Genomic DNA, 22,110 nt, shown 5'->3' with positions numbered 1-22,110 from the left:
CAAATGAGACAAATTATCCTTCATCTTATAAAAACAATAAGAAAAAGAAAATATATGTGCTTTATTCATATCTGATGGAATTTAAAAGAGGAAACAAAAGTGAAAAAGCCAACGGTTCGCAGCGTTCCTTAGTGGTCTCCCTCCCAAGTACTGACTGCGCTCGACGCTGCTTAACTTCGGTGATCGGGCGGGAACCGGTGTTTCCATCATGACATGGTCGTTGCCGAGTGTACTTGTTTATAATTCGAATTTAAAACAAATGAGACAAATTAACCTTCATCTTTACAAAACAATAACAAAAAAAAAAGTGTTTGCTTTATTGAAATCTGGTTTAATTTAAAAGAGGAATCAAAAGTGAAAAAGCCAACGGCTCGCAGCGTTCCTTAGTGGTCTCCCTCCCAAGTACTGACTGCGCTTGACGTTTCTCAACTTCGGGGATCGGACGAGAACCGGTGTTTCCAGCGTGACATGGCCGTTGCCGAGAGTACTTGTTAATAAATCGAATTTAAAACAAATGAGACAAATTAACCTTCATTTTTTTAAAACAATAACAAAAAGAAAATATGTTTGCTTTATTCATATCTGGTGGAATTTAATAGAGGAAACAAAAGTGAAAAAGCCAACGGCTCGCAGCGTTCCTAAGTGGTCTCCCTCCCAAGTACTGACTGCGGACGCTGCTTAACTTCGGGGACCGGACGAGAACCGGTGTTTTCAGCGTGATATGGCCGTTGCCGAGAGTACTAGTTTTTAATTCGAATTTAAAACAAATGAGACAAATTATCCTTCATCTTATAAAAACAATAACAAAAAGAAAATATATGTGCTTTATTCATATCTGGTGGAATTTAAAAGAGGAAACAAAAGTGAAAAAGCCAACGGCTCGCAGCGTTCCTAAGTGGTCTCCCTCCCAAGTACTGACTGCGCTCGACGCTGCTTAACTTCGGGGACCGGACGAGAACCGGTGTTTTCAGCGTGATATGGCCGTTGCCGAGAGTACTAGTTTTTAATTCGAATTTAAAACAAATGAGACAAATTATCCTTCATCTTATAAAAACAATAACAAAAAGAAAATATATGTGCTTTATTCATATCTGGTGGAATTTAAAAGAGGAAACAAAAGTGAAAAAGCCAACGGCTCGCAGCGTTCCTAAGTGGTCTCCCTCCCAAGTACTGACTGCGGACGCTGCTTAACTTCGGGGACCGGACGAGAACCGGTGTTTTCAGCGTGATATGGCCGTTGCCGAGAGTACTAGTTAATAATTCGAATTTAAAACAAATGAGACAAATTAACCTTCATCTTTATAAAACAATAACAAAAAGAAAAATTTTTGCTTTATTCAAATCTGGTTTAATTTAAAAGAGGAAACAAAAGTGAAAAAGCCAACGGCTCGCAGCGTTCCTTAGTGGTCTCCCTCCCAAGTACTGACTGCGCTCGACGTTGCTTTACTTCGGTGATCGGGTGGGAACCGGTGCTTCCATCATGACATGGTCGTTGCCGAGTGTACTTGTTAATAATTCGAATTTAAAACAAATGAGACAAATTAACCTTCATCTTTACAAAACAATAACAAAAAGAAAAAGTGTTTGCATTATTGAAATCTGGTTTAATTTAAAAGAGGAAACAAAAGTGAAAAAGCCAACGGCTCGCAGCGTTCCTAAGTGGTCTCCCTCCCAAGTACTGAATGCGCTCGACGCTGCGTTATTTCGGTGAGCGGACGAGAACTGGTTTTTTCCTCGTGATATGGCCGTTGCTGAGAGTACTAGTTAATAATTCGAATTTAAAACCAATGAGACAAATTAACCTTCATCTTTATAAAACAATAACAAAAAGAAAAAATGTTTGTTTTATTCAAATCTGGTGGAATTTGAAAGAGGAAACAAAATTGAAAAAGCCAACGGCACGCAGTGTTCCTAAGTGGTTTCCTCCCAAGTACTGACTGCGGTCGACGCTGCTGAACTTCGGTGATCGGACGAGAAATGGTGTTTTCAGCGTGATATGGCCGTTGCCGAGAGTACTAGTTAATAATTCGAATTTAAAACAAATGAGACAAATTATCCTTCATCTTAAAAAAACAATAAGAAAAAGAAAATATATGTGCTTTATTCATATCTGGTGGAATTTAAAAGAGGAAACAAAAGTGAAAAAGCCAACGGCTCGCAGCGTTCCTAAGTGGTCTCCCTCCCAAGTACTGACTGCGCTCGACGCTGCTTAACTTCGGGGACCGGAGGAGAACCGGTGTTTTCAGCGTGATATGGCCGTTGCCGAGAGTACTAGCTTTTAATTCGAATTTAAAACAAGTGAGACAAATTATCGTTCATCTTATAAAAACAATAACAAAAAGAAAATATATGTGCTTTATTCATATCTGGTGGAATTTAAAAGAGGAAACAAAAGTGAAAAAGCCAACGGCTCGCAGCGTTCCTAAGTGGTCTCCCTCCCAAGTACTGACTGCGGACGCTGCTTAACTTCGGGGACCGGACGAGAACCGGTGTTTTCAGCGTGATATGGCCGTTGCCGAGAGTACTAGTTAATAATTCGAATTTAAAACAAATGAGACAAATTAACCTTCATCTTTATAAAACAATAACAAAAAGAAAAATTTTTGCTTAATTCAAATCTGGTTTAATTTAAAAGAGGAAACAAAAGTGAAAAAGCCAACGGCTCGCAGCGTTCCTTAGTGGTTTTCCTCCCAAGTACTGACTGCGCTTGACGTTTCTCAACTTCGGGGATCGGACGAGAACCGGTGTTTCCAGCGTGACATGGCCGTTGCCGAGAGTACTTGTTAATAAATCGAATTTAAAACAAATGAGACAAATTAACCTTCATTTTTTTAAAACAATAACAAAAAGAAAATATGTTTGCTTTATTCATATCTGGTGGAATTTAAAAGAGGAAACAAAAGTGAAAAAGCCAACTAGTCGCAGCGTTCCTAAGTGTTCTCCGTCCCAAGTACTGACTGCGCTCGACGTTGCTTTACTTCGGTGATCGGGTGGGAACCGATGCTTCCATCATGACATGGTCGTTGCCGAGTGTACTTGTTAATAATTCGAATTTAAAACAAATGAGACAAATTAACCTTCATCTTTACAAAACAATAACAAAAAGAAAAAGTGTTTGCTTTATTGAAATCTGGTTTAATTTAAAAGAGGAAACAAAAGTGAAAAAGCCAACGGCTCGCAGCGTTCCTAAGTGGTCTCCCTCCCAAGTACTGAATGCGCTCGACGCTGCGTTACTTCGTTGAGCGGACGAGAACTGGTTTTTTCCTCGTGATATGGCCGTTGCTGAGAGTACTAGTTAATAATTCGAATTTAAAACCAATGAGACAAATTAACCTTCATCTTTATAAAACAATAACAAAAAGAAAAAATGTTTGTTTTATTCAAATCTGGTGGAATTTGAAAGAGGAAACAAAATTGAAAAAGCCAACGGCACGCAGTGTTCCTAAGTGGTTTCCTCCCAAGTACTGACTGCGGTCGACGCTGCTGAACTTCGGTGATCGGACGAGAAATGGTGTTTCCATCATGACATGGTCGTTGCCGAGTGTACTTGTTAATAATTCGAATTTAAAACAAATGAGACAAATTATCCTTCATCTTATAAAAACAATAAGAAAAAGAAAATATATGTGCTTTATTCATATCTGGTGGAATTTAAAAGAGGAAACAAAAGTGAAAAAGCCAACGGCTCGCAGCGTTCCTAAGTGGTCTCCCTCCCAAGTACTGACTGCGCTCGACGCTGCTTAACTTCGGGGACCGGACGAGAACCGGTGTTTTCAGCGTGATATTGCCGTTGCCGAGTGTACTTGTTAATAATTCGAATTTAAAACAAATGAGACAAATTATCCTTCATCTTATAAAAACAATAAGAAAAAGAAAATATATGTGCTTTATTCATATCTGGTGGAATTTAAAAGAGGAAACAAAAGTGAAAAAGCCTACGGCTCGCAGCGTTCCTAAGTGGTCTCCCTCCCAAGTACTGACTACGCTCGACGCCGCTAAACTTCGGGGACCGGACGAGAACCGGTGTTTTCAGCGTGATATGGCCGTTGCCGAGAGTACTAGTTAATAATTCGAATTTAAAACAAATGAGACAAATTATCCTTCATCTTATTAAAACAATAACAAAAAGAAATTTTTTTTGCTTTATTCAAATCTGGTTTAATTTAAAAGAGGAAACAAAAGTGAAAAAGCCAACGGCTCGCAGCGTTCGTAAGTGGTCTCCCTCCCTAGTACTGACTGCGCTTGACGTTTCCCAACTTCGGGGATCGGACGAGAACCGGTATTTCCAGCGTGACATTTCCGTTGCCGAGAGTACTTGTTAATAAATCGAATTTAAAACAAATGAGACAAATTAACCTTCATTTTTTAAAACAATAACAAAAAGAAAATATGTTTGCTTTATTCATATCTGGAGGAATTTAAATGAGGAAACAAAAGTGAAAAAGCCAACGTCTCGCAGCGTTCCTAAGTGGTCTCCCTCCCAAGTAATGACTGCGCTCGACGCTGCTTAACTTCGGGGACCGGACGAGAACCGGTGTTTTCAGCGTGATATGGCCGTTGCCGAGAGTACTAGTTTTTAATTCGAATTTAAAACAAATGAGACAAATTAACCTTTATTTTTTTAAAACAATAACAAAAAGAAAATATGTTTGCTTAATTCATATCTGGTGGAATTTGAAAGAGGAAACAAAAGTAAAAAAGCCAACGGCTAGCAGTGTTCCTAAGTTGTCTCCCTCCCAAGTACTGACTGCGGTCGACGCTGCGTTACTTCGGTGAGCGGACGAGAACTGGTTTTTTCCTCGTGATATGGCCGTTGCTGAGAGTACTAGTTAATAATTCGAATTTAAAACCAATGAGACAAATTAACCTTCATCTTTATAAAACAATAACAAAAAGAAAAAATGTTTGTTTTATTCAAATCTGGTGGAATTTGAAAGAGGAAACAAAATTGAAAAAGCCAACGGCACGCAGTGTTCCTAAGTCGTTTCCTCCCAAGTACTGACTGCGGTCGACGCTGCTGAACTTCGGTGATCGGACGAGAAATGGTGTTTCCATCATGACATGGTCGTTGCCGAGTGTACTTGTTAATAATTCGAATTTAAAACAAATGAGACAAATTATCCTTCATCTTATAAAAACAATAAGAAAAAGAAAATATATGTGCTTTATTCATATCTGGTGGAATTTAAAAGAGGAAACAAAAGTGAAAAAGCCAACGGCTCGCAGCGTTCTTAAGTGGTCTCCCTCCCAAGTACTGACTGCGCTCGACGCTGCTTAACTTCGGGGACCGGACGAGAACCGGTGTTTTCAGCGTGATATGGCCGTTGCCGAGTGTACTTGTTAATAATTCGAATTTAAAACAAATGAGACAAATTATCCTTCATCTTATAAAAACAATAAGAAAAAGAAAATATATGTGCTTTATTCATATCTGGTGGAATTTAAAAGAGGAAACAAAAGTGAAAAAGCCTACGGCTCGCAGCGTTCCTAAGTGGTCTCCCTCCCAAGTACTGACTACGGACGCTGCTTAACTTCGGGGACCGGACGAGAACCGGTGTTTTCAGCGTGATATGGCCGTTGCCGAGAGTACTTGTTAATAATTCGAATTTAAAACAAATGAGACAAATTATCCTTCATCTTATTAAAACAATAACAAAAAGAAAATTTTTTTGCTTTATTCAAATCTGGTTTAATTTAAAAGAGGAAACAAAAGTGAAAAAGCCAACGGCTCGCAGTGTTCGTAAGTGGTCTCCCTCCCTAGTACTGACTGCGCTTGACGTTTCCCAATTTCGGGGATCGGACGGGAACCGGTATTTCCAGCGTGACATTTCCGTTGCCGAGAGTACTTGTTAATAAATCGAATTTAAAACAAATGAGACAAATTAACTTTCATTTTTTTAAAACAATAACAAAAAGAAAATATGTTTGCTTTATTCATATCTGGAGGAATTTAAATGAGGAAACAAAAGTGAAAAAGCCAACGGCTCGCAGCGTTCCTAAGTGGTCTCCCTCCCAAGTACTGACTGCGCTCGACGCTGCTTAACTTCGGGGACCGTCGAGAACCGGTGTTTTCAGCGTGATATGGCCGTTGCCGAGAGTACAAGTTTTTAATTCGAATTTAAAACAAATGAGACAAATTAACCTTCATCTTTTTAAAAACAATAACAAAAAGAAAATATGTTTGCTTTATTCATATCTGGAGGAATTTAAAAGAGGAAACAAAAGTGAAAAAGCCAACGGCACGCAGTGTTCCTAAGTGGTTTCCTCCCAAGTACTGACTGCGGTCGACGCTGCTGAACTTCGGTGATCGGACGAGAAATGGTGTTTTCAGCGTGATATGGCTGTTGCCGAGAGTACTAGTTAATAATTCGAATTTAAAACAAATGAGACAAATTATCCTTCATCTTATAAAAACAATAAGAAAAAGAAAATATATGTGCTTTATTCATGTCTGGTGGAATTTAAAAAAGGAAACAAAAGTGAAAAAGCCAACGGCTCGCGGCGTTCCTTAGTGGTCTCCCACCCAAGTACTGACTGCGCTCGACGCTGCTTAACTTCGGGGACCGGACGAGAACCGGTGTTTTCAGTGTGATATGGCCGTTGCCGAGAGTACTAGTTTTTAATTCGAATTTAAAACAAATGAGACAAATTATCCTTCATCTTATAAAAACAATAACAAAAAGAAACGTTTTTTGCTTTATTCAAATCTGGTTTAATTTAAAATGGGAAACAAAAGTGACTAAACAAACGGCTCGCAGTGTTCCTAAGTGTTCTCCGTCCCAAGTACTGACTGCGCTCGACGCTGCTTTACTTCGGTGATCGGGCGGGAACCGGTGTTTCCATCATGACATGGTCGTTGCCGAGTGTACTTTTTAATAATTCGAATTTAAAACAAATGAGGCAAATTAACCTTCATCGTTACAAAACAATAACAAAAAGAAAAAGTGTTTGCTTTATTGAAATCTTGTTTAATTTAAAAGAGGAGACAAAAGTGAAAAAGCCAACAGCTCGCAGCGTTCCTAAGTGGTCTCCCTCCCAAGTACTGAATGCGCTCGACGCTACGTTACTTCGGTGAGCGGACGAGAACTGGTTTTTTCCTCGTGATATGGCCGTTGCTGAGAGTACTAGTTAATAATTCGAATTTAAAACAAATGAGACAAATTAACCTTCATCTTTATAAAACAATAACAAAAAGAAAAAATGTTTGTTTAATTCAAATCTGGTTTAATTTAAAATGGGAAACAAAAGTGACTAAACAAACGGCTCGCAGTATTCCTAAGTGTTCTCCGTCCCAAGTACTGACTGCGCTCGACGCTGCTTTACTTCGGTGATCGGGCGGGAACCGGTGTTTCCATCATGACATGGTCGTTGCCGAGTGTACTTGTTAATAATTCGAATTTAAAACAAATGAGACAAATTATCCTTCATCTTATAAAAACAATAAGAAAAAGAAAATATATGTGCTTTATTCATATCTGGTGGAATTTAAAAGAGGAAACAAAAGTGAAAAAGCCAACGGCTCGCAGCGTTCCTAAGTGGTCTCCCTCCCAAGTACTGACTGCGGACGCTGCTTAACTTCGGGGACCGGACGAGAACCGGTGTTTTCAGCGTGATATGGCCGTTGCCGAGAGTACTAGTTTTTAATTCGAATTTAAATCAAATGAGACAAATTATCCTTCATCTTATAAAAACAATAAGAAAAAGAAAATATATGTGCTTTATTCATATCTGGTGGAATTTAAAAGAGGAAACAAAAGTGAAAAAGCCAACGGCTCGCAGCGTTCCTTAGTGGTCTCCCTCCCAAGTACTGACTGCGCTTGACGTTTCTCAACTTCGGGGATCGGACGAGAACCGATGTTTCCAGCGTGACATGGCCGTTGCCGAGAGTACTTGTTAATAAATCGAATTTAAAACAAATGAGACAAATTAACCTTCATTTTTTTAAAACAATAACAAAAAGAAAATATGTTTGCTTTATTCATATCTGGTGGAATTTAATAGAGGAAACAAAAGTGAAAAAGCCAACGGCTCGCAGCGTTCCTAAGTGGTCTCCCTCCCAAGTACTGACTGCGGACGCTGCTTAACTTCGGGGACCGGACGAGAACCGGTGTTTTGAGCGTGATATGGCCGTTGCCGAGAGTACTAGTTTTTAATTCGAATTTAAAACAAATGAGACAAATTATCCTTCATCTTATAAAAACAATAACAAAAAGAAAATATATGTGCTTTATTCATATCTGGTGGAATTTAAAAGAGGAAACAAAAGTGAAAAAGACAACGGCTCGCAGCGTTCCTAAGTGGTCTCCCTCCCAAGTACTGACTGCGGACGCTGCTTAAGTTCGGGGACCGGACGAGAACCGGTGTTTTCAGTGTGATATGGCCGTTGCCGAGAGTACTAGTTAATAATTCGAATTTAAAACAAATGAGACAAATTAACCTTCATCTTTATAAAACAATAACAAAAAGAAAAATTTTTGCTTTATTCAAATCTGGTTTAATTTAAAAGAGGAAACAAAAGTGAAAAGCCAACGGCTCGCAGCGTTCCTTAGTGGTCTCCCTCCCAAGTACTGACTGCGCTTGACGTTTCTCAACTTCGGAGATCGGACGAGAACCGGTGTTTCCAGCGTGACATGGTCGTTGCCGAGAGTACTTGTTAATAAATCGAATTTAAAACAAATGAGACAAATTATCCTTCATCTTTAAAAACAATAAGAAAAAGAAAATATATGTGCTTTATTCCTATCTGGTGGAATTTAAAAGAGGAAACAAAAGTGAAAAAGCCAACGGCTCGCAGCGTTCCTAAGTGGTCTCCCTCCCAAGTACTGACTGCGCTCGACGCTGCTTAACTTCGGGGACCGGACGAGAACCGGTGTTTTCAGCGTGATATGGCCGTTGCCGAGAGTACTAGTTTTTAATTCGAATTTAAAACAAGTGAGACAAATTATCGTTCATCTTATAAAAACAATAACAAAAAGAAAATATATGTGCTTTATTCATATCTGGTGGAATTTAAAAGAGGAAACAAAAGTGAAAAAGCCAACGGCTCGCAGCGTTCCTAAGTGGTCTCCCTCCCAAGTACTGACTGCGGACGCTGCTTAAGTTCGGGGACCGGACGAGAACCGGTGTTTTCAGTGTGATATGGCCGTTGCCGAGAGTACTAGTTAATAATTCGAATTTAAAACAAATGAGACAAATTAACCTTCATCTTTATAAAACAATAACAAAAAGAAAAATTTTTGCTTTATTCAAATCTGGTTTAATTTAAAAGAGGAAACAAAAGTGAAAAGCCAACGGCTCGCAGCGTTCCTTAGTGGTCTCCCTCCCAAGTACTGACTGCGCTTGACGTTTCTCAACTTCGGAGATCGGACGAGAACCGGTGTTTCCAGCGTGACATGGTCGTTGCCGAGAGTACTTGTTAATAAATCGAATTTAAAACAAATGAGACAAATTAACCTTCATTTTTTTAAAACAATAACAAAAAGAAAATATGTTTGCTTTATTCATATCTGGTGGAATTTAAAAGAGGAAACAAAAGTGAAAAAGCCAACGGGTCGCAGCGTTCCTAAGTGTTTTCCGTCCCAAGTACTGACTGCGCTCGACGTTGCTTTACTTCGGTGATCGGGTGGGAACCGGTGCTTCCATCATGACATGGTCGTTGCCGAGTGTACTTGTTAATAATTCGAATTTAAAACAAATGAGACAAATTAACCTTCATCTTTACAAAACAATAACAAAAAGAAAAAGTGTTTGCTTTATTGAAATCTGGTTTAATTTAAAAGAGGAAACAAAAGTGAAAAAGGCAACGGCTCGCAGCGTTCCTAAGTGGTCTCCCTCCCAAGTACTGAATGCGCTCGACGCTGCGTTACTTCGGTGAGCGGACGAGAACTGGTTTTTTCCTCGTGATATGGCCGTTGCTGAGAGTACTAGTTAATAATTCGAATTTAAAACCAATGAGACAAATTAACCTTCATCTTTATAAAACAATAACAAAAAGAAAAAATGTTTGTTTAATTCAAATCTGGTTTAATTTAAAATGGGAAACAAAAGTGACTAAACAAACGGCTCGCAGTGTTCCTAAGTGTTCTCCGTCCCAAGTACTGACTGCGCTCGACGCTGCTTTACTTCGGTGATCGGGCGGGAACCGGTGTTTCCATCATGACATGGTCGTTGCCGAGTGTACTTGTTAATAATTCGAATTTAAAACAAATGAGACAAATTATCCTTCATCTTATAAAAACAATAAGAAAAAGAAAATATATGTGCTTTATTCATATCTGGTGGAATTTAAAAGAGGAAACAAAAGTGAAAAAGCCAACGGCTCGCAGCGTTCCTAAGTGGTCTCCCTCCCAAGTACTGACTGCGGACGCTGCTTAACTTCGGGGACCGGACGAGAACCGGTGTTTTCAGCGTGATATGGCCGTTGCCGAGAGTACTAGTTTTTAATTCGAATTTAAATCAAATGAGACAAATTATCCTTCATCTTATAAAAACAATAAGAAAAAGAAAATATATGTGCTTTATTCATATCTGGTGGAATTTAAAAGAGGAAACAAAAGTGAAAAAGCCAACGGCTCGCAGCGTTCCTTAGTGGTCTCCCTCCCAAGTACTGACTGCGCTTGACGTTTCTCAACTTCGGGGATCGGACGAGAACCGATGTTTCCAGCGTGACATGGCCGTTGCCGAGAGTACTTGTTAATAAATCGAATTTAAAACAAATGAGACAAATTAACCTTCATTTTTTTAAAACAATAACAAAAAGAAAATATGTTTGCTTTATTCATATCTGGTGGAATTTAATAGAGGAAACAAAAGTGAAAAAGCCAACGGCTCGCAGCGTTCCTAAGTGGTCTCCCTCCCAAGTACTGACTGCGGACGCTGCTTAACTTCGGGGACCGGACGAGAACCGGTGTTTTGAGCGTGATATGGCCGTTGCCGAGAGTACTAGTTTTTAATTCGAATTTAAAACAAATGAGACAAATTGTCCTTCATCTTATAAAAACAATAACAAAAAGAAAATATATGTGCTTTATTCATATCTGGTGGAATTTAAAAGAGGAAACAAAAGTGAAAAAGACAACGGCTCGCAGCGTTCCTAAGTGGTCTCCCTCCCAAGTACTGACTGCGGACGCTGCTTAAGTTCGGGGACCGGACGAGAACCGGTGTTTTCAGTGTGATATGGCCGTTGCCGAGAGTACTAGTTAATAATTCGAATTTAAAACAAATGAGACAAATTAACCTTCATCTTTATAAAACAATAACAAAAAGAAAAATTTTTGCTTTATTCAAATCTGGTTTAATTTAAAAGAGGAAACAAAAGTGAAAAGCCAACGGCTCGCAGCGTTCCTTAGTGGTCTCCCTCCCAAGTACTGACTGCGCTTGACGTTTCTCAACTTCGGAGATCGGACGAGAACCGGTGTTTCCAGCGTGACATGGTCGTTGCCGAGAGTACTTGTTAATAAATCGAATTTAAAACAAATGAGACAAATTAACCTTCATTTTTTTAAAACAATAACAAAAAGAAAATATGTTTGCTTTATTCATATCTGGTGGAATTTAAAAGAGGAAACAAAAGTGAAAAAGCCAACGGGTCGCAGCGTTCCTAAGTGTTCTCCGTCCCAAGTACTGACTGCGCTCGACGTTGCTTTACTTCGGTGATCGGGTGGCAACCGGTGCTTCCATCATGACATGGTCGTTGCCGAGTGTACTTGTTAATAATTCGAATTTAAAACAAATGAGACAAATTAACCTTCATCTTTACAAAACAATAACAAAAAGAAAAAGTGTTTGCTTTATTGAAATCTGGTTTAATTTAAAAGAGGAAACAAAAGTGAAAAAGCCAACGGCTCGCAGCGTTCCTAAGTGGTCTCCCTCCCAAGTACTGAATGCGCTCGACGCTGCGTTACTTCGGTGAGCGGACGAGAACTGGTTTTTTCCTCGTGATATGGCCGTTGCTGAGAGTACTAGTTAATAATTCGAATTTAAAACCAATGAGACAAATTAACCTTCATCTTCATAAAACAATAACAAAAAGAAAAAATGTTTGTTTATTTCAAATCTGGTGGAATTTGAAAGAGGAAACAAAATTGAAAAAGCCAACGGCACGCAGTGTTCCTAAGTGGTTTCCTCCCAAGTACTGACTGCGGTCGACGCTTCTGAACTTCGGTGATCGGACGAGAAATGGTGTTTTCAGCGTGATATGGCCGTTGCCGAGAGTACTAGTTAATAATTCGAATTTAAAACAAATGAGACAAATTAACCTTCATCTTTATAAAACAATAACAAAAAGATAAATTTTTGCTTTATTCAAATCTGGTTTAATTTAAAAGAGGAAACAAAAGTGAAAAGCCAACGGCTCGCAGCGTTCCTTAGTGGTCTCCCTCCCAAGTACTGACTGCGCTTGACGTTTCTCAACTTCGGAGATCGGACGAGAACCGGTGTTTCCAGCGTGACATGGTCGTTGCCGAGAGTACTTGTTAATAAATCGAATTTAAAACAAATGAGACAAATTAACCTTCATTTTTTTAAAACAATAACAAAAAGAAAATATGTTTGCTTTATTCATATCTGGTGGAATTTAAAAGAGGAAACAAAAGTGAAAAAGCCAACGGGTCGCAGCGTTCCTAAGTGTTCTCCGTCCCAAGTACTGACTGCGCTCGACGTTGCTTTACTTCGGTGATCGGGTGGGAACCGGTGCTTCCATCATGACATGGTCGTTGCCGAGTGTACTTGTTAATAATTCGAATTTAAAACAAATGAGACAAATTAACCTTCATCTTTACAAAAAAATAACAAAAAGAAAAAGTGTTTGCTTTATTGAAATCTGGTTTAATTTAAAAGAGGAAACAAAAGTGAAAAAGCCAACGGCTCGCAGCGTTCCTAAGTGGTCTCCCTCCCAAGTACTGAATGCGCTCGACGCTGCGTTACTTCGGTGAGCGGACGAGAACTGGTTTTTTCCTCGTGATATGGCCGTTGCTGAGAGTACTAGTTAATAATTCGAATTTAAAACCAATGAGACAAATTAACCTTCATCTTTATAAAACAATAACAAAAAGAAAAAATGTTTGTTTAATTCAAATCTGGTGGAATTTGAAAGAGGAAACAAAATTGAAAAAGCCAACGGCACGCAGTGTTCCTAAGTGGTTTCCTCCCAAGTACTGACTGCGGTCGACGCTGCTGAACTTCGGTGATCGGACGAGAAATGGTGTTTTCAGCGTGATATGGCCGTTGCCGAGAGTACTAGTTTTTAATTCGAATTTAAAACAAATGAGACAAATTATCCTTCATCTTATAAAAACAATAACAAGAAGAAAATACATGTGCTTTATTCATATCTGGTGGAATTTAAAAGAGGAAACAAAAGTGAAAAGCCACCGGCTCGCAGCGTTCCTAAGTGGTCTCCCTCCCAAGTACTGACTGCGTACGCTGCTTAACTTCGGGGACCAGACGAGAACCGGTGTTTTCAGCGTGATATGGCCGTTGCCGAGAGTACTAGTTAATAATTCGAATTTAAAACAAATGAGACAAATTATCCTTCATCTTATTAAAACAATAACAAAAACAAAATTTTTTTGCTTTATTCAAATCTGGTTTAATTTAAAAGAGGAAACAAAAGTGAAAAAGCCAACGGCTTGCAGCGTTCGTAAGTGGTCTCCCTCCCTAGTACTGACTGCGCTTGACGTTTCCCAACTTCGGGGATCGGACGAGAACCGGTGTTTCCAGCGTGACAAGGCCGTTGCCGAGAGTACTTGTTAATAAATCGAATTTAAAACAAATGAGACAAATTAACCTTCATTTTTTTAAAAAAATAACAAAAAGAAAATATGTTTGCTTTATTCATATCTGGTGGAATTTAAATGAGGAAACAAAAGTGAAAAAGCCAACGGCTCGCAGCGTTCCTAAGTGGTCTCCCTCCCAAGTAATGACTGCGCTCGACGCTGCTTAACTTCGGGGACCGGACGAGAACCGGTGTTTTCAGCGTGATATGGCCGTTGCCGAGAGTACTAGTTTTTAATTCGAATTTAAAACAAATGAGACAAATTAACCTTTATTTTTTTAAAACAATAACAAAAAGAAAATATGTTTGCTTAATTCATATCTGGTGGAATTTGAAAGAGGAAACAAAAGTGAAAAAGCCAACGGCTCGCAGCGTTCCTAAGTGGTCTCACTCCCAAGTACTGACCGCGCTCGACGCTGCTTAACTACTTTATAGGGACAAGGGGAGTTGCATTAAAGCCTACTTTACAGGGGCAGTTGCGTACTCGAATCACCAACCTATTGGTTAACAACCGAACGCGCGAACCATTGAGCCACGGAAGCTCAGAAATTAAATGGTTGTCACGTATTGTGGAAAAGTTTTGACTTTTTACGCTACGTCTGAGACCCCACAACACCTCTCCCGGGTGGGCTTGAACCACCAAGCTTTCGGTTAACATCAGAACACGCTAACCATTGAGCCATGGAAGCTCAGAAATTAAACGGTTATCACGTATTGTGGAAAAGTTTTGAATTTTTACGCTACATCTGAGACCCCACAACACCTCTCCCGGGTGGGCTTGAACCACCAAGCTTTCGGTTAACAGCCGAACGCGCTAACCATCGCGTTACGGAAGAACAAAAATTAAATGTTCGTCAGGTATTGTGGAAAAACCTTGACTTTTTACGTCAAATCTGAGACCGCACAACACCGCTCCCGGATGGGCTCGAACCACCAACCTTTTGGTTAACATCCGAACGCGCTAACCATGGAGCCAAGGAAGCTCAGGAATGAAATTGTTGTCAGGTATTGTGGAAAAACTTTGACTTTTTACGTCACATCTGAGACCTCACCACACCGCTCCCGGATGGGCTCGAACCACCAACCTTTCGGTTAACAGCCGAACGCGCTAACCATCGCGCCACGGAAGAACAAAAATTAAATGTTCGTCAGGTATTGTGGAAAAACCTTGACTTTTTACGTCAAATCTGAGACCTCAAAACACCGCTCCCGGATGGGCTCGAACCACCAACCTTTCGGTTAACAGCCGAACGCGCTAACTATTGCGCCACGGAAGCCCGAAAATTTAGTGGTCTTCAGGTATTGTGGAAAAACTTCGGCTTTTTACGTTACATTTGAGATCCCACAACACCGTTACCGGGTGGACTCGAACCACCAACCTATTGGTTAACAGCCGAAGGCGCGAACCATTGAGCCATGGAAAGTCAGAAATTAAATGGCTATCACGTATTGTGGAAAAGTTTTGAATTTTTACTCTACATCTGAGACCCCACAACACCTCTCCCGGGTGGGCTCGAATCACCAACCTTTCGGTTAACAGCTGAACGCGCTAACCAATGCGCCACGGAAGAACAAAAAGTAAATGTTCGTCAGGTATTTTGGAAAAACTCTGACTTTTTACGTTACATCTGACCTCACAACACCGCTCCCGGGTGGGCTCGAACCACCAACCTTTCGGTTAACAGCCGAACGCGCTAACTATTGCGCCACGGAAGCCCGAAAATTAAATGGTAGTCAGGTATTGTGGAAAAGTTTTGACTTTTTACGCTACATCTGAGACCCCACAACACCCTCCCGGGTGGGCTCGAACCACCAACCCTTTGGTTAACAGCCGAACGCGCTAACCATTGAGCCATGGAAGCTCAGAAATTAAACGGTTATCACGTATTGTGGAAAAGTTTTGAATTTTTACGCTACATCTGAGACCCCACAACAACCCTCCCGGGTGGGCTCGAACCACCAACCTTTTGGTTAACAGCCGAACGCGCTAACCATTGAGCCATGGAAGCTTAGAAATTAAATGGTTATCACGTATTGTGGAAAAGTTTTGAATTTTTAAGCTGCATCTGAGACCCCACAACACCTTTCCCGGGTAGCCTCGAATAACCAACCTTTCGGTTAACAGCTGAACGCGCTAACCATTTCGCCACGGAAGCCCAAAAATTAAATGTTCGTCAGATATTGTGTAAAAACTCGGACATTTTACGTTACATCTGAGACCTCACACCACTGCTCCCGGGAGGGCTCAAACCACCAGTCTTTTGAATAACAGCTGAACGCGCTAACCATTGCGCCACGGAAGCCCAAAAATTAAATGTTCGTCAGGTATTGTGGAAAAACTCTGACTTTTTACGTTACATCTGAGACCTCACAACACCGCTCCCGGGTGGGCTCGAACCACCAACCTTTCGGTTAACAGCCGAACGCGCTAACTATTGCGCCACAGAAGCCCAAAAAATAAATGGTCGTCAGGTATTGTGGAAAAACTTTGGCGTTTTACGTTACATTTGAGACTTAACAACACCGCTCCCGGGTGGGCTCGAACCACCAACCTTTTGGTTAACATCCGAACGCGCTAACCATGGAGCCAAGGAAGCTCAGAAATGAAATGGTCGTCAGGTATTGTGGAAAAACTTTGGCGTTTTACGTTACATTTGAGACTTAACAACACCGCTCCCGGGTGGGTTCGAACCACCAACCTTTTGGCTAACATCCGAACGCGCTAACCATGGAGCCAAAGAAGCTCAAAAATGAAATGGTCGTCAGGTATTGTGGAAAAACTTCGGTTTTTTACGTTTAATTTGAGGTCCCACAACACCGCTCCCGGGTGGGCTCGAACCACCAACCTATTGGTTAACAGCCGAACGCGCTAACCATTGAGCCACGGAAGCTCAGAAATGAAATGGTTGACACGTATTGTGGAAAAGTTTTGACTTTTTACGCTACATCTGAGACCCCACAACACCCCCCCCCCGGGTGGGCTCGAACCACCAAGCTTTCGGTTAACATCAGAACACGCTAACCATTGAGCCATGGAAGCTCAGAAATTAAACGGTTATCACGTATTGTGGAAAAGTTTTGAATTTTTACGCTACATCTGAGACCCCACAACACCTCTCCCGGGTGGGCTTGAACCACCAAGCTTTCGGTTAACAGCCGAACGCGCTAACCATCGCGTTACGGAAGAACAAAAATTAAATGTTCGTCAGGTATTGTGGAAAAACCTTGACTTTTTACGTCAAATCTGAGACCGCACAACACCGCTCCCGGATGGGCTCGAACCACTAACCTTTTGGTTAACATCCGAACGCGCTAACCATGGAGCCAAGGAAGCTCAGGAATGAAATTGTTGTCAGGTATTGTGGAAAAACTTTGACTTTTTACGTCACATCTGAGACCTCACCACACCGCTCCCGGATGGGCTCGAACCACCAACCTTTCGGTTAACAGCCGAACGCGCTAACCATCGCGCCACGGAAGAACAAAAATTAAATGTTCGTCAGGTATTGTGGAAAAACCTTGACTTTTTACGTCAAATCTGAGACCTCAAAACACCGCTCCCGGATGGGCTCGAACCACCAACCTTTCGGTTAACAGCCGAACGCGCTAACTATTGCGCCACGGAAGCCCGAAAATTTAGTGGTCTTCAGGTATTGTGGAAAAACTTCGGCTTTTTACGTTACATTTCTCCCGGGTGGGCTCGAATCACCAACCTTTCAGTTAACAGCTGAACGCGCTAACCATTGCGCCACGGAAGAACAAAAAGTAAATGTTCGTCAGGTATTGTGGAAAAACTCTGACTTTTTACGTTACATATGACCTCACAACACCGCTCCCGGGTGGGCTCGAACCACCAAAATTTCGGTTAACAGCCGAACGCGCTAACTATTACGCCACGGAAGCCCGAAAATTAAATGGTAGTCAGGTATTGTGGAAAAACTCTGACTTTTTACGTTACATATGACCTCACAACACCGCTCCCGGGTGGGCTCGAACCACCAACCTTTCGGTTAACAGCCGAACGCGCTAACTATTGCGCCACGGAAGCCCAAAAATTAAATGGTCGTCAGGTATTGTGGAAAAACTTTGGCGTTTTACGTTACATTTGAGACTTAACAACACCGCTCCCGGGTGGGCTCGAACCACCAACCTTTTGGTTAACATCCGAACGCGCTAACCATGGAGCCAAGGAAGCTCAGAAATGAAATGGTCGTCAGGTATTGTGGAAAAACTTTGGCGTTTTACGTTACATTTGAGACTTAACAACACCGCTCCTGGGTGGGCTCGAACCACCAACCTTTTGGTTAACATCCGAACGCGCTAACCATGGAGCCAAAGAAGCTCAGAAATGAAATGGTCGTCAGGTATTGTGGAAAAACTTCGGTTTTTTACGTTTAATTTGAGGTCCCACAACACCGCTCCCGGGTGAGCTCGAACCACCAACCTATTGGTTAACAGCCGAACGCGCTAACCATTGAGCCACGGAAGCTCAGAAATGAAATGGTTGACACGTATTGTGGAAAAGTTTTGACTTTTTACGCTACATCTGAGACCCCACAACACCCCCCCCGGGTGGGCTCGAACCTCCAACCTTTTTGTTAACAGCTGAACGCGCTAACCATTGAGCCATGGAAGCTCAGACATTAAACTGTTATCACGTATTGTGGAAAATTTTGGAATTTTTACGCTACATCTCAGACCCCACAACACCTTTCCCGGGTAGGCTCGAACCACCAACCTTTCGGTTAACATCCGAACGCGCTAACCATTGCGCCACGGAAGCCCAAAAATTAAATGTTCGTCAGGTATTGTGGAAAAACTTTGTCTTTTACGTAACATCTGAGACCTCACAACACCGTTACCTGGTGTGCTCGAACCACCAACCTTTCTGAGAACTCACAACACCGCTCCCGGGTTGGCTCAAACCACCAACCTTTCGGTTAACAGCCGAACGCGCTAACCATTGCGCCACGGAAGCCCAAAAATTTAGTGGTCTTCAGGTATTGTGGAAAAACTTCGGCTTTTTACGTTACATTTGAGATCCCACAACACCGTTTCCGGGTGGACTCGAACCACCAACCTATTGGTTAACAGCCGAAGGCGCTAACCATTGAGCCATGGAAAGTCAGAAATTAAATGGCTATCACGTATTGTGGAAAAGTTTTGAATTTTTACGCTACATCTGAGACCCCACAACACCTCTCCCGGGTGGGCTCGAATCACCAACCTTTCGGTTAACAGCTGAACGCGCTAACCATTGCGCCACGGAAGAACAAAAAGTAAATGTTCGTCAGGTATTGTGGAAAAACTCTGACTTTTTACGCTACATCTGAGACCCCAACACCCCCCCGGGTGGGCTCGAACCTCCAACCTTTTGGTTAACAGCTGAACGCGCTAACCATTGAGCCATGGAAGCTCAGAAATTAAACTGTTATCACGTATTGTGGAAAATTTTGGAATTTTTACGCTACATCTCAGATCCCACAACACCTTTCCCGGGTAGGCTCGAACCACCAACCTTTCGGTTAACATCCGAACGCGCTAACCATTGCGCCACGGAAGCCCAAAAATTAAATGTTCGTCAGGTATTGTGGAAAAACTTTGTCTTTTACGTAACACCTGAGACCTCACAACACCGTTACCTGGTGTGCTCGAACCACCAACCTTTCTGAGAACACACAACACCGCTCCCGGGTTGGCTCAAACCACCAACCTTTTGATTAACAGCCGAACGCGCTAACCATTGCGCCACGGAAGCCCGGAAATTAAATGATGATCAGGTATTGTGGAATATCTTTGACTTTTTACGTTACATCTGAGACCTCACAACACCGCTCCCGGGTGGGCTCGAACCACCAACCTTTTGATTAACAGCTGAACTCCCTAACCATTGCGCTAGGGAAGCCCAAAAACTAAATGAAAGCCTACATTCCAGGGGCCAGTTGATTTGTTGAGGGAAAGCCTACATTCCAGGGGCCAGTTGATTTGTTGAGGGAAAGCCTACCTTCCAGGGGCAAGTTGATTTGTTGATGGAAAGCCTACATTCCAGGGGCCAGTTGTTTTGTTGAGGGAAAGCCTACCTTCCAGGGGCAAGTTGATTTGTTGAGGGATAGCCTACCTTCCAGGGGCAAGTTGATTTGTTGAGGGAAAGCCTACCTTCCAGGGGCAAGTTGATTTGATGAAAGAAAGCCTACCTTCCAGGGGCAAGTTGATTTTTTGAGGGAAAGCCTACCTTCCAGGGGCAAGTTGATTTGTTGAGGGAAAGCGTACCTTCCAGGGGCAAGTTGATTTGTTGAAGGAAAGCCTACCTTCCAGGGGCATGTTGATTTGTTGAGAGAAAGCCTACCTTTCAGGGTCAAGTTGATTTGTTGAGGGAAAGCCTACCTTCCAGGGGCAAGTTGATTTAGTGAGGGAAAGCCTACCTTCCAGGGGCAAGTTGATTTGGTGAGGGAAAGGCTACCTTCCAGGGGCAAGTTGATTAGTTGAGGGAAAGGCTACCTTCCAGGGGCAAGATGATTTGTTGACGGAAAGCCTACCTTCCAGGGGCAAGTTGATTTGTTGAGGGAAAGCCTACCTTCCAGGGGCAAGTTGATTTGTTGAGGGAAAGCCTACCTTTCAGGGGCAAGTTGATTTGTTGAGGGAAAGCCTACCTTGAAGGGGCAAGTTTATTTGTTGAGGGAAAGGCTACCTTCCAGGGGCGAGCTGTTTTGTTGAGGGAAAGGCTAACTTCCAGGGGCAAGTTGATTTGTTGAGGGAAAGCCTACCTTCCAGGGGCAAGTTGATTTGTTGAGGGAAAGCCTACCTTCCAGGGGCAAGTTGAATTGTTGAGGGAAAGCCTACCTTCAAGGGGCAAGTTGATTTGTTGAGGGAAAGCCTACCTTCCAGGGGCAAGTTGATTTGTTGAGGGAAAGTCTACCTTCCAGGGGCAAGTTGTTTTGTTGAGGGAAAGCCTACCTTCCAGGGGCAAGTTGATCTGTTGAGGGAAAGCCTACCTTTCAGGGGCAAGGTAATTTGTTGAGGGAAAGCCTACCTTCCAGGGGCAAGTTGATTTGTTGAGGGAAAAGCTACCTTCCAGGGGCAAGTTGATTTGTTGAGGGAAAGCCTACCTTCCAGGGGCAAGTTGATTTGTTGAGGGAAAGCCTACCTTCCACGGGCAAGTTGATTTGTTGAGGGAAAGCCTACCTTCCAGGGGCTAGTTGATTTGGTGAGGGAAAGCCTACCTTCCAGGGGCAAGTTGATTTGTTGAGGGAAAGCCTACCTTCCAGGGGCAAGTTGATTTGTTGAGGGAAAGCCTACCTTCCAGGGGCAAGTTGATTTGATGAGGGAAAGCCTACCTTCCAGGGGCAAGTTGATTTGTTGAGGGAAAGCCTACCTTCCAGGGGCAAGTTGATTTGTTGAGGGAAAGCGTACCTTCCAGGGGCAAGTTGATTTGTTGAAGGAAAGCCTACCTTCCAGGGGCATGTTGATTTGTTGAGAGAAAGCCTACCTTTCAGGGTCAAGTTGATTTGTTGAGGGAAAGCCTACCTTCCAGGGGCAAGTTGATTTAGTGAGGGAAAGCCTACCTTCCAGGGGCAAGTTGATTTGGTGAGGGAAAGGTTACCTTCCAGGGGCAAGTTGATTAGTTGAGGGAAAGGCTACCTTCCAGGGGCAAGATGATTTGTTGACGGAAAGCCTACCTTCCAGGGGCAAGTTGATTTGTTGAGGGAAAGCCTACCTTCCAGGGGCAAGTTGATTTGTTGAGGGAAAGCCTACCTTTCAGGGGCAAGTTGATTTGTTGAGGGAAAGCCTACCTTGAGGGGGCAAGTTTATTTGTTGAGGGAAAGGCTACCTTCCAGGGGCGAGCTGTTTTGTTGAGGGAAAGGCTAACTTCCAGGGGCAAGTTGATTTGTTGAGGGAAAGCCTACCTTCCAGGGGCAAGTTGATTTGTTGAGGGAAAGCCTACCTTCCAGGGGCAAGTTGAATTGTTGAGGGAAAGCCTACCTTCAAGGGGCAAGTTGATTTGTTGAGGGAAAGCCTACCTTCCAGGGGCAAGTTGATTTGTTGACGGAAAGTCTACCTTCCAGGGGCAAGTTGTTTTGTTGAGGGAAAGCCTACCTTCCAGGGGCAAGTTGATCTGTTGAGGGAAAGCCTACCTTTCAGGGGCAAGTTGATTTGTTGAGGGAAAGCCTACCTTCCAGGGGCAAGTTGATTTGGTGAGGGAAAGGCTACCTTCCAGGGGCAAGTTGATTTGTTGAGGGAAAGGCTACCTTCCAGGGGCAAGTTGATTTGTTGAGGGAAAGCCTACCTTCCAGGGGCAAGTTGATTTGTTGAGGGAAAGCCTACCTTCCACGGGCAAG

General features: G+C 42.4%; 19 pseudogenes; all 19 read right to left on the bottom strand.

Moving 5' to 3' along the window:
- Window positions 1-106: 106 nt before the first annotated feature.
- LOC149596363 (5S ribosomal RNA) lies at window positions 107-225 on the bottom strand (annotated as a pseudogene).
- A 392-nt stretch (window positions 226-617) lies between these two features.
- On the bottom strand, window positions 618-733 carry LOC149596362 (5S ribosomal RNA; annotated as a pseudogene).
- Window positions 734-870: 137 nt separating this feature from the next.
- LOC149596361 (5S ribosomal RNA) lies at window positions 871-989 on the bottom strand (annotated as a pseudogene).
- A 137-nt stretch (window positions 990-1,126) lies between these two features.
- LOC149596360 (5S ribosomal RNA) lies at window positions 1,127-1,242 on the bottom strand (annotated as a pseudogene).
- Window positions 1,243-1,378: 136 nt separating this feature from the next.
- Window positions 1,379-1,497, bottom strand: LOC149596359 (5S ribosomal RNA; annotated as a pseudogene).
- A 393-nt stretch (window positions 1,498-1,890) lies between these two features.
- LOC149596358 (5S ribosomal RNA) lies at window positions 1,891-2,008 on the bottom strand (annotated as a pseudogene).
- Window positions 2,009-2,145: 137 nt separating this feature from the next.
- LOC149596357 (5S ribosomal RNA) lies at window positions 2,146-2,264 on the bottom strand (annotated as a pseudogene).
- Window positions 2,265-2,401: 137 nt separating this feature from the next.
- On the bottom strand, window positions 2,402-2,517 carry LOC149596356 (5S ribosomal RNA; annotated as a pseudogene).
- Window positions 2,518-3,676: 1,159 nt separating this feature from the next.
- Window positions 3,677-3,795, bottom strand: LOC149596355 (5S ribosomal RNA; annotated as a pseudogene).
- A 137-nt stretch (window positions 3,796-3,932) lies between these two features.
- On the bottom strand, window positions 3,933-4,051 carry LOC149596354 (5S ribosomal RNA; annotated as a pseudogene).
- A 392-nt stretch (window positions 4,052-4,443) lies between these two features.
- LOC149596353 (5S ribosomal RNA) lies at window positions 4,444-4,562 on the bottom strand (annotated as a pseudogene).
- Window positions 4,563-5,210: 648 nt separating this feature from the next.
- On the bottom strand, window positions 5,211-5,329 carry LOC149596352 (5S ribosomal RNA; annotated as a pseudogene).
- Window positions 5,330-5,975: 646 nt separating this feature from the next.
- Window positions 5,976-6,093, bottom strand: LOC149596351 (5S ribosomal RNA; annotated as a pseudogene).
- A 393-nt stretch (window positions 6,094-6,486) lies between these two features.
- On the bottom strand, window positions 6,487-6,605 carry LOC149596350 (5S ribosomal RNA; annotated as a pseudogene).
- A 905-nt stretch (window positions 6,606-7,510) lies between these two features.
- Window positions 7,511-7,626, bottom strand: LOC149596349 (5S ribosomal RNA; annotated as a pseudogene).
- A 1,152-nt stretch (window positions 7,627-8,778) lies between these two features.
- On the bottom strand, window positions 8,779-8,897 carry LOC149596348 (5S ribosomal RNA; annotated as a pseudogene).
- A 1,412-nt stretch (window positions 8,898-10,309) lies between these two features.
- On the bottom strand, window positions 10,310-10,425 carry LOC149596347 (5S ribosomal RNA; annotated as a pseudogene).
- Window positions 10,426-13,111: 2,686 nt separating this feature from the next.
- Window positions 13,112-13,229, bottom strand: LOC149596346 (5S ribosomal RNA; annotated as a pseudogene).
- Window positions 13,230-13,874: 645 nt separating this feature from the next.
- On the bottom strand, window positions 13,875-13,993 carry LOC149596345 (5S ribosomal RNA; annotated as a pseudogene).
- Between the last annotated feature and the right edge of the window lie 8,117 nt (window positions 13,994-22,110).

Source organism: Phalangium opilio, unplaced genomic scaffold (assembly GCF_054372755.1).
Source record: "Phalangium opilio isolate 3A_F unplaced genomic scaffold, DU_Popi_V2 ptg000390l_1, whole genome shotgun sequence".
NCBI lineage: Eukaryota > Metazoa > Arthropoda > Arachnida > Opiliones > Phalangiidae > Phalangium > Phalangium opilio.
The sequence above is the reverse complement of the archived record's forward strand: the minus strand, read 5'-3'. Positions and strand labels throughout refer to the sequence as shown.